Below are 16,030 nucleotides of genomic sequence, written 5' to 3'. Positions count from 1 at the left end.
GGTTTAGCATTGATTCTTGGTAGTGAAGAATGAACAAAGAATGTACAATCTGAATGTTGGTACCTAAAGAAAATATTTGGACTTTAGAAAGAAAGTGACATGCTGGGAAAGGGATGGGAAGTAGAAAAAGGTTTTGTGATTGAGGAACAAAAGAAGACGCAGCTCAGTGCAACTATAATATTAATATAGACTGCGCACTGACTATGCAAAGATCATGGACTATTCACGTTGATGGTCATTTGTTTTTTCAATTCCATCACTTCCTTTTCTTTTCAAATGTAATTAGAGAAGTTAATGTTGCAAATGATTTATCAAGCAGTGATCTGAGAAAAAGAGAATTTTTATTTACATGAACAAATTATTGTCATTTTCAATACACCTTGGTCTTCCAAAGTGATGCAGTCATGAACAGAGGAGGAAGCATGATCCGATCACACACCTAGACAGGGTCCTAGATTTAGAAATGATTTAGAGGCATATGCCCCTGGCACCACTTCAGCCCCATCAAGTAAAGTTACAGGTTCCAAATATCATACAAGTTTGGTTTACAATGATAACAGTTTTACCCTTAATAAATGGTATCTAGTAGAAAGGAATCATCCCATTCGTGGTGATGTTGAATGGTACATCCTTTAAGGTTCCAATGCTTTTGCTATGAGTTACATCACACACGTCATACAATGGACTGTGGGATTAGGTGTGCGCCAAGTGGAGGGGAGAGGTTACTTAAGACAATGAGTTGTTTCCATGAAAGTGAGAATTATTCTATAGTCTCTCATGACCTAAGAAACTTACCAACACCATTAGGTCAGGATTTTCCCTAATAAGGATTATGTTTCCAAATTTCTGTAACAATTACAATGAACTAGAAACATAGTGCGCTACAAACTGTGATGAAAAAACTGTTGTGAAATCCCTATAAAAGAAATGATAACACATTTTGGGATCCTATCACTTTGAGTTCCGACAATGGGCTTCCGTTCATTTCTCCAAATTGATCCAAGGTCTTTGCAAAGGGCTTTGGATCACGCAAAACCGCACATCATCAAAGTTTTATTCGGATAAAAAAAGATCAATAAAATAACAGGCTCATACAATATTAAAAACATACAAAATCATTATAGTTTAGAAAAGGATAACACATACAAATTCAATACAGTGTAAAACTATTAAAGTGCAGTTATAAAGTATTCATTGAGTTGCGCGATTGAACAGCAATTTTAAAAAAAGGCCCACGCTCAGATCATTAGCTCGTCTTCCCCCAATTTGAGAAGTTTCCTATATGCATCTCTGTGATCAACGTAAGAACACTTTTTTTAAAGAAAGGAAGTAGGAACAATTTTGTATATTGTGTGTAGTACTTGCAAAAAAATTAAAAGTACAATAGGGTTTGGCCTGAGCGCCCATCACATGAACAGGGGACACGTTCAAGATTTGAAAGCCCAGGGGGAAACATAGTAGGTACCTAACGGTGCCTGCCCTTAGATGAAAGAGAAGACCACACGCCCAGCAACCCATAGGTTTAATCAAATAGGTAGCCAGTTGTTGATCATTCTAAGTATGCAGAAACAAGGCCACACTCAATTTACTGGACTCCTTGGCCAGTCTATCCTCACGGTAGCACTTGCATAGGGCCGCCCAAAGCTCCTTTTTATTTACAGTGTCTAAATCATTAGGCTTATCAAAAACATGTCTGTGGCTGATCCAACGTAAACAGGTTCTCCCCTCTGCTAACCATGGAAGGTCCATACCTTTCTCACATTTAATCCAATCTGCTATAATGTCTCTGGTGAGGGACGCCACCTTATTGTTCCATATAGCTAGCCAAAATAGACCGGGATGCACTCTGTTATAGTCTTCAACATAATGTGTTTTTAATTCACCATAGAACAGATATTTGGGCAAAGAGATTGGAGCTCCCAGGAGCTTACCTGTTCTCTTCATACTGGACATTGTGGCAATGAGCAATGCCCCAAACCTCTACGCCATAGGTTGCTATGGGTGTACACTGGGTTTGAAAAATAATTTAAATAGGTAAAATGGTCTCCCCCTCCTTGGTTGGGGTAAGCTAAGTACTGGGTTAATTGACTTAGATAACTTATTCCTGCAGTATGCAGTGTGGTCCGTCCAGAGACCATTAGCAGCAAAAAACAATCCCTAGTAAGGAAAAGTGCTAGTGGTTTGTAAACTTTGATTCCCAACAGAGATGGCATTTATCATGTGCTTTCTTGGTCCACAGGCCATAGTAAAAGATTTTTTTTAATTAGTACGAAAATCTAAGGAGGCCATAAAATCCACAAAACCCCATACTAAAATACGCAGGGCTTTAGGAGTGCGGCCCATTAAGACTTCGTCATCTCCATATAATAGGCATAGGGAGTAGAGAGCCAATAATTCTTGGAACGTCTTCGGTGAGGGTGGTTAAAAACACATGTAAATTAATAATATACAGAATAAAAAGTAATGGGGCTAAAACACAACCCTGCCTTACCCCTCTAAAAACACCAGTATCTTTAGAAACTTCCCCATGTGTATTAATTCTAATCCTAGCCTTCATGTCTCTATGTAAGTAGGCTAAAAAATGCACTAGTGTCTCATCCATTCCACCTTCTAAAAGGATAGACCACAGCCGAGATTCATTAACAAAGTCGAATGCTGCGGTCAAATCCATGAACACCAGATATTTAGGTGAACTTTGGGCGATAGTATATTTCCCACTTATAAAATTTAGATTAAGACACTGTGCAAAATGAAATTCTCCTCATTCCAAGCTTTGATCTTGTTGTACAGGACCCTACCCAGAATTTTTAGTGTGTTGTCTATCAAAGAAATGGAGCAAAACCAAAGGAAATGATGGACGGAGTGTTGAACATTGCAAGCACTCACCCCCAGTCAACTGATCTGGGTTTAATACACCACCGTTCTTTAGCCCACTCTGCCACCCCAGTTCAGACATGGCCATATGCAAATCAGTCTGACCCTGTGCCTCATGGGAACAGTCCAGCCCGAACTGTCAAGCCATGTCTTCCCTGGATCGGAAACAAGCTTCCTAGGACCGGTTTCTGGCAATTCAGCCGTCTTCAGCCAGGCTTGCTTGAATCCAGTGGCAAAGTGAGCAAGGGACTCACGTCTGAGCATACCCTGCCAACTTATGGCGAACATAGCAAAACCAAAGGAAATGATGGACGGAGTGTTGAATGCAAAGTGGGCATTTCTCCAATTATCAATGGGCATGCTAACCTGCAGAGCAACAAGCAAAGTAGCGATAACCTCTGTTATCGCTACTTTCCTTACTCCTGCTTCAAAACTGATTTAGCCATCATATCCTATGTAAGGTGGATATCATGGCTAAGTATGCCTTGCCCTATCAGCAAGCTTTCGCCAAACCTTGTGCGATTATTGCTGTGTTTCCAGTGATAATCGCACAATTGGCAGCTTGCGCTCTGAATTTTATTGCTTTGGCGATAAGCGTTGCTGATAGCACACTATCTCTGCGATAAAATTCAGAGTTGCCCGACGATAATTATCCACGCGCTAAGAGCGCTGAGCGATAATTATCACATGGCCTTGATGGGATGCTTTGCTACACACACGACCAAGGAAGACTACCACTATGGATGACCCATCGGTTCTTAGCTCTTGGGGTCTGCCCTGAGTCACAGGGCATTTTCCTTGTGGATCATGTAGCGTTTGCCATTTAACCACGTCTACCAAAACTTGGGATCTAGAGACTGGCAAAATATGGACTCAACGTTCACATATGAATTGCAACACAATGAACGTTGTTTATTTAATTACATGCCCTTGTGATTTAAGATACGTGGGCATGACCTCCCGTAAAATTAAGCAACGTGTCTGTGAACACCGGAGTAATGTCCAGTGTAAGAGAAATACGATTAAGCTGACTGATCACTTTTTAAAGTTTAACCATACACCTAATACACCTAATGACATGCAGTGGGCTATCATCGAGCATATTAAACCAGGGAATCAATCTTTGCACCTGTTGTTTGAGAAAGAACAACGGTGGATTTATCGATTGTTCACACATATTCATGGCCTCAATGATAATATTCCATGGGGTACAGTGATGAGGCGTTAACAACCTTTAATGATCCTTGGGCATCTACTAGTTCTGATTTGGGATTACTGGTGGAAATTCATATACATTATGTGAGCTGGGATACATATTCAGTGTAAGTCATGCTTGATTCCCACACATTTTTTCCCTGCCTAGTAGTTTTTTGACCCAAGGGTAGCATCTTGATCACCCAATAATAACTTCTAAAGTGCCATAAGTGAGGATTATTTTTCTGTTTGGTTGTTTTTTTGCTGCATATTGATCTCTTAATACTGATTTTGCAATACTCTTAACATGTACATGACGACATCATGACCATGTTTTCAAACATTTCCTTACCGATTTGCACATTCTTTTTGAACAAACCATTGATCTACCCCCTTTCTTGCTGTGCTATCGTCAGCTCTGAGCTTTTGCTATTTTAAATAAAGTTGTTCTCAATATGAACGCTATCTGAGGTTAGCGTTCTAGCCTCAATAGCGGAATTCAGACTCCCTGTAATAGCGTCTACGTGACCGACGGCATCGCGCAGTGGCCACATGACGCATTAACCCGGAAGTACTCGGAGGATTGGCTTGTTTGCCGAAATCCTGACGGTATTTATTCCCCGTTAAGAGGCATCATTTATCTCCAGGCCTGCTGGGACCTACTAGGTTTTCGGTCGGCGTTTGATCCTCTGCTAAGTGAGTACCTTTTTCCTGTTGGATCATGCCCCCATTCTGAGCGGTGATTTTTGCATATAGAGGTTCTGTAATGCCAATACCTTTTTATTGTTATTTATTTTTAGATTTTGATTGAGGCTCCCACTACCCAGCAGTACCTAAGGAGCGGAGTTTTCCTAATTTTAATGTAAGTCCTGTGTTCTCTTTGAATTTATCGTATTTCCATGCATTTTGGTTTTTTGTCTGCCAACATTTCAACCAGCATCAAGGATGCTGGTTGATTGAGTCATGTTCTGTGATCACTAATTCTACCAGCATCATAGTCGCTGGTTCTGACTGTTATGACATTGAACTTAACGCATGCTGGCATTAAATTATATATGCTTTATTTGAAGTTCAGTGCTGTTTTTGAAAGAATTTGGTTAAACGAATATAAATCATTTGCCTTTTATCATGGCCAGTGGCCATTAAACAGTTTTGGAACTGGGACCAGCCACTTTAAGATTTCTGAATGCAATTACATCCAAGTCTAACCCATGTCTAAGCTACAAGTGCTCTCTTGTTTTTGTTATTTCAGACTCCCTTGGCTTTCGAGAAATACTTGAAGGTCTCCACATAACCTTGAGTTGTTGTATATGATTGCACCACAGGTTAGGGTAAGCCTTAGCGTGCTTATACTGCCGTGGTGTTATTGGTCCTGACGAAAGCTTTAACAAATTACGCATAGAAGCTGAAACATGTTGACCGTTTGTTCAATTTTTAGGATGTATCTGGTCAATTAAATACCATTTAGGGACATCCACTTCACTTCATTTTAACTGGTGCCTTGTTTTCCGCCATTAAATTTATTTTTGATGATAACACAAAGGCCCCTTTTTAAATTCACTATTTCTGCACTTATCAAACTTCATTGAAGGTTTTTGCAAATAATACGCTCCGCTATGCTTAAGCGTTGCAGAACACCAGAGATGCATTCGGCATCTCTGGTGGGGACCCAATGATGAAACATGTCACCAATCAGGTTGGTGAGTGAGGGTTCTTTTGCCACTTTAGAGTGACTCTCCCCCCTTTTTTTCATAAATCCTTCTTTTCATAAACTCTTCCTTATTGTTTGGACACACTCTTTTGTTGTTTGATTATTATCAAAGAAATGGGCCTGTAGCAGCCAGGTTGGGCATGGTCCCCCTTTTTAAAAATTGGTACAATGACAGAAGTTGACCATGTACTTGGTAACAGGGAACAAACTAGGGGGCATATCATCAAGCCCCGGAGATAAAATTATCGCCTCTTTAGCGTCCGTTTTCGGACGGAAAACAGCGAAAACTTTATCTCCTAATCATCAAGGTCATGCTATCGCATGAATCCTTGCATTATCGCCCTTTCCCCCAATGCCCATCTTTGCATCTCTAATGACATGCAAAGTGGCCATTCCTGCCCCGACATAACTGGAGAAATGTCGCTAAGCAACATTTCTCCAATTATCAATGGGCACGCTAACCTGCAGAGCGACAAGCAAAGTAGCGATAACCTCTGTTTTCGCTACTTTCCTTATGCCTGCTTCAAAACTGATTTAGCTATAATATCCTATGTAAGGTGGATATCATGGCTAAGTATGCCTTGCCCTATCAGCAAGCTGTCGCCAAACCTTGTGCGATTATCGTTGTATTTCCAGTGATAATCACACAATTGCCAGCTTGCGCTCTGAATTTTATCTCTTTGGAGATAAGCATTGTTGATAGCACGCAATCTCCGCCATAAAATTCAGAGTTGGCCGACGATAATTATCCTCGCGCTAAGAGCGCTGAGCGATAATTATCACATGGCCTTGATGATATGCCCCTAGGTTATTAAAAACGATAAGCAAAAGTGAGGCCCGGATATCTGATTTGTGTTTGATGAGGTCTATGGGCAGCCCATCACGTCCCGGAGCCTTATTGCCCATACTCTGATTTATGGCTTCCTCCACTTTGGACAGGGACATCGTTACTCTCTTGGGGATGGGCAGCTGAGATATATTGTTATCTTGAGGCGAAGCTGTGTATATCACTGAAAAGTTTGCTTCCTATGCTTCGCTTGTTATGTTACAAATAATTGGTGTTAACATCTGGCCCATCGATCGCATATCTTTTAGGGCTGCCCAAAAACGTTTACCTTTCTTTTGGCTCTCAGAATTGGCAAGCAAATCCCATCTTTGAACGAAAATCTCTTCCTTCCTCAGTGAGGTTGCCAATGTATATTTTTTCCTTAACAAGGTCACCACTTGCAGGTACCCAGGTATGGCCACAAGGGCCTGTCATAACTGTTGGTTCACTACTGAACATTTGTGGTTAAACCAGTTAGGGCTATGACAAATTGAACAGACAGGTTTGATTAATTCTGTCTTAATAATCGAGCAAAGATTAGAGAATGTGGTGACTACATCAGGACTGGGTTCGCACAGTCAAACAAACCTCAAACACTGCAAGATTTTCCCTGACCACTTTATAACATAATTGGGCAGGATCAGCTCCTTGCCACATTAATCGCAAATTATCCATGAAGAGTTCCAGATTCTTTGTGCCACACTTGATTTTGTACTCGGCTTTGGGGACAGTTTAAATGCCACTTCAATTGGTTTATTATCCCAGTTGTGTGTTGCAACAGCTTCGCTATGCAATAAAAAATCCTCAAATATAATCAATTGCAGTAGTGCAACCCCTGCCTCTAAACGTAGGTTGTGGTATATCATTCAATCAATCAATTAGGGGCTTTTAAAGTGCACTACTCACCCGTGAGGGTCTCAAGACCCTGGGGGGAGGTGGGTGTTCAGCTACGGGTCAGCCGAAAAGCCAGGTATTGAGGCTCTTCCTGAAGGTGTGCAGGGTAAAGGAGCATCTGATGTTTACCGGAAGCTCATTCCAGCCTTCGCTGCAATGAAGGAGAAGGCTCTTCCACCTGCTCCAGTTCTGTGGATGCGCAGGGTCTCTGCTAGGGCAACGTCGGCGGAGAGGAGGTTTCTTTTGGGTACGTGGAAAGAGACTCTGTCATTAAGGTATTTGGGTCCGATGTTGTGTAGGGATTTGTAGGCATGGGTGAGTAGCTTTAAGGTTACTCTCTCATCGACGGGGAGCCAGTGGAGGTCTTGCCGGTGCTCGGTCATGTGATCATGTCGTGGGGTGCTGAGGACGAGTCTGGCTGCGTTGTTCTGGATGGTCTGGAGTCTGTGTAGCGAGGATTTGTTGATTCCAGCGTAGAGGGCATTGCCGTACCCAGTCTGCTGGTTATGAGAGTGTGGGTGATGGTCTTTTTGGCTCCGGGGGGATTCAGTTGAAAGTCTTGCTGAGGGAGTTGAAGCAGGTGGAGGCAATGGCATTGATCTGGCGAGTAATGGTGAGGGAGGAGTCTAGAATGATGCTGAGGTTCCGGCCGTGGTTCGTCGGGGTCGGTGGGTTTCCAAGGGCAGAGGGCCACTAGGTGTTGTCTCAGGCAGTGGGGGAGGGTCCAAGGATGAGGACCTCTGATTTCTCTGAGTTGAGCTTTAGGCAGCTGTTGCTCATCCAGTCTGCAACGTCAGGCTGCAACATCTTAGGGTTCTTAGTGAGGGAGAGGATGAGCTGGGTGTCATCGGCATAGGAGTCTATGCTGAGCCCAGGCTGTCTGACAATGGTGGCGAGGGGGGCCAAGTAGATGTTGAAGAGTGTGGGGTTGAGTGATGAACCTTGGGGTACTCTGCAGTTGAACTCTGTGGGTTCGGAGAGGAAGGGTGGGAGTCTGATCCTTTGAGTTCTGCCAGCGAGGAAGGAGGGGATCCAGTTGAAGGCGGTTCCCTGTATGCCGGTGTCATGGAGTCTGCCCGCAAGAGTGTGGTGGGAGACAGTGTTGAAGGCTGCGGAGAGGTCTAGCAGGATGAGGGCAGCGGTGTGGCCCTGGTTGAGTAGCATGCGGATGTTGTTGGTGGCGGCAAGGAGAGCGGTCTCGGTGCTGTGGTTACTGCAGAATCTGGACTGAGAGGAGTCGAGGATGGCGTTCTCTTCGATGAAGGTGGTCAGCTGGGCATTGATGAATTTCTCAGAGACTTTGGCGCGAAGGGAAGGCGACAGATGGGCCGGTAGATTTTCAGGCTCGTCGAGTCAGCCAAGGGTTTCTTGAGGAGAGGCTTGACCTCTGCCTGCTTCCAGTCATCGGGAAAAATGCCAGATTCGAAGGAGGCGGTGATGGTGCGGTGTAGTTCGGGTGCTATGGCGGTGGCGGCCCTGTGGAAGATGTGCCGCAGGCAGGGGTCTGTGTGGGGCTCCTGAGTGGGCGCCCTTCATGGTCGTGGTGGTGTCTTCTGTGGTGACCGGTGTCCAGGTGGTGATGGTGGGCTGGCAGTCACTGCCGTAGTTTCTGGGCACTGTTCGCTGAAGTTGTCGTAGAGAGCCTTGATTTTCAGGTAGAAGTAGGAGCTGAGTCTGTTACAGAGGTCCTGGGACAGCAACATGACATCCATGGCTTCGCTGGGGGTTTTTGCGAACTGCTGGATGATGTTGAAGAGTTCCCTTGAGTTGGTTGCATTGGTGAGGATTTTGTTTCGGATGAAGGTCCTCTTGGTGGCTCTTATGTGTTGGTGGTATTCTGTCGTGGCGTTCTTGTAGGTGTTCTGGTCTTCGGTGGTTGTGCTGTTTCTCCAACATTTTTCGAGACATCCGCAGGAGTGTCTGGCTTCCTGGAGGTTGGCGGTAAACCAGGTGGCCTTCTGGGGGCATTGTCTGTCGGGGTGGCAGAGGGGTGCAAGCTTGTCTGCGCAGCTGGTCATCCAGCAGTGTAGTTCCTTGGCTGCAGAGTTGGCGTCGATCGTGGCGGAGGGGGGTCATGGATGAGGGTGGAGTTGAGCTGCCACTCTGTGACCTTGCGCCAGTTCCTTCATGGTGGGCGCGGGGCAGGTTTGTGTGCAGTTGTGGTGTTGAAGGAGAAGTGTACCCAGTGATGGTCTGTCCAGAGGGGCTGCAAGGTGTGGCTGAAGCGGATGTTGGACCATCCTGCGAAAATGCAGTCACGGATGTGTCTGACCTTGTGGGTAGGGGTGGGGGTGGTGATGAGCTGCTTCAATCGGAGGTTGGTGATGTTGTCTAGGAGGGCGGTGGACGCGGGGTCGCTGCGGTTGTCGAGATGGAAGTTTAGGACTCCGATGAGTATGTAGTCCGTGGAGGCGATGGTGTAGGGTGCGAGGAGGTCGGCAATGGTGGTGGGGAAAGAAGCGCGAGGCCCAGGGGGGCTGTGAGCGAGGTCTGTAAGCGAGGGTGCCATGAAGCGTGGTTCTGGGGCTGGACTGGATCTGGAAGTGGAGGTGTTCGGTGTTGGAGAGGGAGTCGCTCGTGCTGTAGCGGTGGATGGTTGGAGAGCCAGGACTTCTGGTGCTGGTCGCAGTTGGGTCACGAACGGGCACAGACGGGCTTGTCTTTGGTGCACCTTCAGCATGCCAGCGGCTCACCCACTGCCTGCATCAGCTGCATGGCCACGCAGCGGCCACCATTAAATAGGGGAGGGAGAGGGACATGGAGCTGGGAGGTGGGAGAGGCGGGGGGAGGGAGCTTCAGTGGCAGCAGCAGCGGGAAAAAGGAAGGAGTACCAGAACAAAGGGCACAGGCACAATCCCTAGAAGAAAGGGCAACAAAACAAAACACAGAATCACAAAACAAAACAGAACCCAAAACTGCATTGCACAGTATTGCACAGAAAAACTCACAATAAATAGCATAACAATGCAGGGGCAAGGTCAAAGGCACAACACTTAATAGCAGACAGCAGGCCTCGAACCCCTACCGGTGAGGTGTAGGGGGCAGCTGTACAACAGCGGAGTCGTGGGGGTAGAGAGCAATATTTAAAAAAGTGACATCCATAAGATTACTCAAATTGTGGTTCCATCAGCTCTGTACTCCTATTGCAGGATTAAGCTCTGCTGAGATTGCTAAACCAAGAATCCTGGAGGGCCATTATGGCATTAAAATCGCCTCCCAAGCAAATACCAACTGTATTATTATTAAAATCCTTTGAGCTCTTTGTGCCTATGTTCCCAGAGCAGCGGGTGCAAAAGAGCAGAACGGTGTGCTAAAAAAAAATACATTTGGAAGGATTTGTGCATCCACTGAGCTGTTATGCATTGATGCACTACCATTCCCTATGAGAAGCACCCCTGACAGAGTGACCAAACTGAGCCCTCACTAAGTAGCATTTGGCGGGTCTATGCACATCTCAGGCAACTGTCCACTGTTCCACTGTCAGTATCTGATACTTTATTGTCAGGTCATTGTCATTGTCAGGCCCTTCCTGACTCAACACCAGCGAGACACAATCTCCAACTGTGAGATTGGAACTGGTCCCTTGCCAACACCTCCCACACCAGACATCACTGCCTCTGGCCCAGTATAACAACCATTCCAGGTCCTCTCAATAACTGGCACAGCGGTGAGGTGTGAAGAGCTGATCTCCTTGACGCACAGCCCTCACACCAAGCAGGTGCCCCCACCACTGGAGCAAAAACAACAAGGACCAGGGGCAACAACTTCATTGCCTGCAGATCTAGCTGAAAGTACCTATTGCATTACGAACTAGCAAACTCTGACACAACAAAAAGGGAACAGAAAACTCATCAAGTCGAAGATTTTCTTTTGAAATTCATTTAGACAGCAATATCCCACAACTCTTCGACAACCATGAAGAAATGGGATGGGAACCAACAAAACTCTGTGCTACTGTACTGCTCATGGTGTCTGACGACTTCACACAAATACCTCTAACTTTAAAGTAGGAACATTGAATGACACTGAGATGTTGAACTTTAACACATATTGATAATACAACCAAAGATCAAAGAGAATAGCAAACATGTTTTGGGGGAAAAGAACCATATTGAATAGAAAGAGAAGTTTGCTACAATGTTACACGTGTTATCTCATTTATATTTGCACACACCTGCTGCAACAGTGCGTGCTTAGCAGATAATAAGATACAGAGTAGTATAACACATCACATTTTACTACAGCTATTGAGGAAATGCACCGACATAGAAGTTCTATTACCTGTCGAAATAAGAGTTGTCATTAATAACCATGTATTTTAGAATTCCCAGTTTAAGGCGAATAATAGGAGGAGAGGGTTCTTCTCAGTTTAAGAAAAGACCAGCAAGTAGTGGTCCCACTATGCATCCCAGGTTTATGATGCATGAAGCAAAAAAAATCCCTAAGTATTTACAACAGGTAGCTCATGGATATCTAAGTTTTGTTAAGACAAAAATGTCCTATCTCCAACACTTGTCAACATGAAGTACCACAAATAGTGGAATACCATGACAGCCACCAAAGACTGGCCTAGATGTACTAATAATGGTAAGGAACAACAATAATAATATCAGACATGCAATAGGTGACTTAAGGGATGTATGAAACAAGCATACAACGTACAATGAAGAGTCGTTATGGAGGGTTAGGAAGCACAGGAGTGACACTATTGAGTGTCAGAAGAGGGAAGGTGGAATCCATTTAATTTTGGGTTCCAATTTGTGGCACTCAATAGGAAGAGGCCTGCAGAAGGTACACAGGCAGTTGGCCTTCAGGAGAACTTGAACCGTTTGTACATTAGCTGTAATCACAAGGCCTTGATAAATGACTAAGTCACAAGCGTACATGACAAGCTGTTGCTTTGCTTCTCTTGCTAATTTTATAAGTTGATGGCCGCATATAGCTACGGCCAAGTGCCTGAATCTGATTGGACAGGGATTGTGAAAATACTGTCTGGTGACACACTGGATGGTCTCAACGGCTAGCATGTTGATATCACGCCTAGCGCCACCTTGTATCATGCTTGAATCATGAGATGGTATTCAACTGTCAGTGATTGTATACATAATGCTTGTTTAACTTTTTGTCTCCTTTGGTCAACAGCTCATCAGGTTGATGAAGAAATTACTTTTCTTGTAATATGATTGGATCTGTATTACGCTTTTGTGGTATTTGTGTATAAAAGACCTAATGAAAGTTCCACAAATTGGACATGCTGTTATGGTGCTCATGTACCCATGGCTTACATATAAATACTGCTTATGAAACTTGCAATTGGTTGTGTTTCCTTAATGCAGCTTAAGGGCATATAAAATTAAAAGGTACATGTCCAGCTTTTTAAAAACACAGCACCCCGCCCTCTGGTCTGTAAAGGGCCTCAAGCCAGAATCAATTACTTCCTCTTGATGCCTAACTGGTTACACTCCATTGTTGAGGTGAGGATAATCCTGAATGGCACATCAGACGATGACATGTTACAGCTTGATCGCACGATGGACACACACACACCCCCCAATTGGGTCATCAATACCTTCACATTCATAATCAAAGAAGCCAAACGGAAGGTGCATATGAAGCCACATATATATATATATATATATATATATATATATATATATATATATATATATATATATATTACCTACTGGCGGTCGCCAGTAGGTAGTTATAGTTAGGACCCTCTTACCATTGGAAAACCGCAACATTCTATTTTGAATAACTTTGGCGCCGGTCGACGAATCCTCGCGAAATTTTCAAAATAGGTGGGGCGCTGCGCTCCGCTCCTACCCTGAAAGTCACGGTAGGATTGGTCAAGCGGGGACTGAGATAAAAGGGGGGTCCCAAAACGCGTTTTTCCCATGCATTTTTCCGTAGGACCTTTAGACACAGCTACAGCCCGAACGGCTGAACAGAGTTCCTTGAAATTTGGCAGAGAGGTAGTCTACAGGTCAAGGAAGTGCCTTTTGTAGGTTTGGTGTAAATCTGTTCAGTAGATTCTGAGAAAATAGCCTTTAAATCAATATATATATCTGAGCCAGCTTACGGTGCGCTTACGGTGCGCTTACCGTACGCGTACGGTGACGTGCGCGAGCGCGATTCTGATTGGCTGTTAGATCTAAGTAAACATTCGAATCAGTCGAAACCAGGAAGCGGCGGCCGCCATTTTCTCTCTCGCACTCTGAGTGGGGCAGCAAAAATAAAGCCAAAAAATGTCTAAAGGGGCAGTATATTGAGATCATAACCACCCAGCATTGATATAGGGGTCCCCAAACAACCCCCAAAGCCCCAAAAAATGTTTTGTTTTTTTTTTCGAAAAATCGCCGATTACGCTTAGCGTACGCGTACGGTAAAAATGTTTTTAAAAAAAAATTATCCACACTCTCCCTACCCCGTGTGCAAATGGTGCCCGAAGGGCACCATTTGTGCATGGCATATTTCATCTGTGAAATTAATAAAGAATACATTTCACAACGATGCGCATAATATGTCCCCCATGTGCGCACGGTGCATGAAGCGCATCGTGCGTACATGGCCCATCCCGCATAACGTGGGCACGCGGTGCGCGCAGCGCACCGCGTGACCACCGTGCGTGCACGGCACTAACTGCGTAAAGTGGGCGCGCGGAGCGCGAAGCGCACCGCGTGCTCACTGAGCGCGCACGGTGCGCGAAGCGCACCGTGCGCGCACAGAACAAACTGCGTTAACTGGGCGCGCACGCCACGAATGGCGTAAAGTAACTTAGCATTTAAAAAACCGTACAAATTCACTGAAAAAACCATAGGTTTCACACACGTTATAGTTAGGAATTAGCATTTAAAAAACCTTGCAAATTCACTGAAAAAACCATAGGTTTCACACAAGTTATAGTTAGCTGTACATTTCACTCGTAAAAAACCAATGAAATTCCCCCGTTATAGTTAGTGCAGGCAACTATAACTCACGCGACCGCAATCCTCTGCTGATGACATATGTGTCTTTATGAAAAAAAAATATTTGTAATATATGTATAGCTAAAATTTAATGGAAGAAGACATGGGCAAATAAGTGTCTAAATACAGTATTAGCATCAGCAGAGGATTGCGGTCGCGTGATTTATAGTTGCCTGCACTAACTATAACGGGGGAATTTCATTGGTTTTTTACGAGTGAAATGTACAGCTAACTATAACTTGTGTGAAACCTATGGTTTTTTCAGTGAATATATATATATATATATTCACTTAAAAAAACATAGGTTTCACACATGTTATAGTTAGCTGGGCATTTTCCTCGTAATCCGCTGCTGATGACGTCAGATATTACATCACTGTATTTACACATTTATATACCCATGTCTTCTTCCTTTTTTTTTTAGCTATACATATATATATTTTTTTTTTTCTGAAAGACACATATGTCATCAGTGATGTAATATCTGACGTCATCAGCAGCGGATTACGGTCGCGTGAGTTATAGTTGCCTGCACTAACTATAACAGGGGAATTTCATTGGTTTTTCACGAGGAAAATGCCCAGCTAACTATAACATGTGTGAAACCTATGGTTTTTTAAGTGAATTTGCAAGGTTGTTTAAATGCTAATTCCTAACTATAACGTGTGTGAAACCTATGGTTTTTTCAGTGAATTTGTACGTTTTTTTAAATGCTAAGTTACTTTACGCCGTTCGTGCCGTGCGCGCACGGTGCGCGCACGGTGGGCATGCGGTGCGCTTTGCGCACCGCGCGCCCACTTTACGCAGTTAGTGCCGTGCACGCACGGTGCACTTTGCGCACCGTGCACGCACGGTGGGCACGCAGTGCGCTACGCGCACCGCGCGCCCACGTTACGCTTAATGATACGCTTTGTTGTTAAGGGTTTAGGCATAAACTGTTCTTTATTCCTAAGCCATGCACGGACACTGCGCTGCACGCAGCGTGCACACACGGGGGAACTGACATTGGAATTTTTTTTAAAGCATTTACACCATGCGCGCACGCTGCGCGAACCTCGTGGAATTTTTTTCATTCACTATGAATTTATTTTTGAGCACTGCAAGTCCCAAGAGGCTCCTTTGATTTGCCCATTGGAGGGCGTTATTTAACAAGGATGACGAGATGCTCGTTTTTGCCATTTAACAAACAGCCCGTGAACAAGGAGCATAGGGCTCCGAAACGCGTAGGGCGGAACTTCAATGCCTGATGTCGAGCCAGTTCAGCCAAATAAAGACTTTGTGGTGCATAACGAAGTCTGCCTGTTTCCTGAGTGCGTTCTCGAAATTGGACGCTTTTGGGATGATATAATACCGGCCTGTCCAGGTCGGGAGGATGCACCGCCACGCGAAACGAGTGGACTGTGGTCGCAGATATACGGCGACCGCCAACAGAGGAACAGGTGGCAGTACATGAACTGAGGACACTATTGGGGGCCCACTGAGGGTCTGAGATTTTTATTAACTTTGTTGTTTGGCGAAATTCACTATGAATTTAATTTTGAGCACTGCAAGTCCCAAGAGGCT

The 16,030-nt window shown here is 44.5% G+C and overlaps 1 long non-coding RNA gene across 1 annotated transcript in view; it reads left to right on the top strand.

The window, feature by feature from the left end:
- The first annotated feature begins 4,632 nt into the window (after nt 1-4,632).
- The window catches only part of LOC146802168 (uncharacterized), a 58,387-nt gene continuing 46,989 nt past the window's right edge, over nt 4,633-16,030 (top strand). The window contains exons 1-2 of the long non-coding RNA XR_014967368.1: nt 4,633-4,764; nt 4,869-4,930. This is a non-coding gene — a long non-coding RNA (uncharacterized LOC146802168). The remainder of the gene's footprint in view (nt 4,765-4,868; nt 4,931-16,030) is intronic.

The sequence above is a fragment of the Triturus cristatus genome, chromosome 8 (genome assembly GCF_964204655.1).
Source record: "Triturus cristatus chromosome 8, aTriCri1.1, whole genome shotgun sequence".
In the NCBI taxonomy this organism is placed as follows: domain Eukaryota; kingdom Metazoa; phylum Chordata; class Amphibia; order Caudata; family Salamandridae; genus Triturus; species Triturus cristatus.
This window is presented reverse-complemented; position numbering and strand designations above follow the sequence as displayed.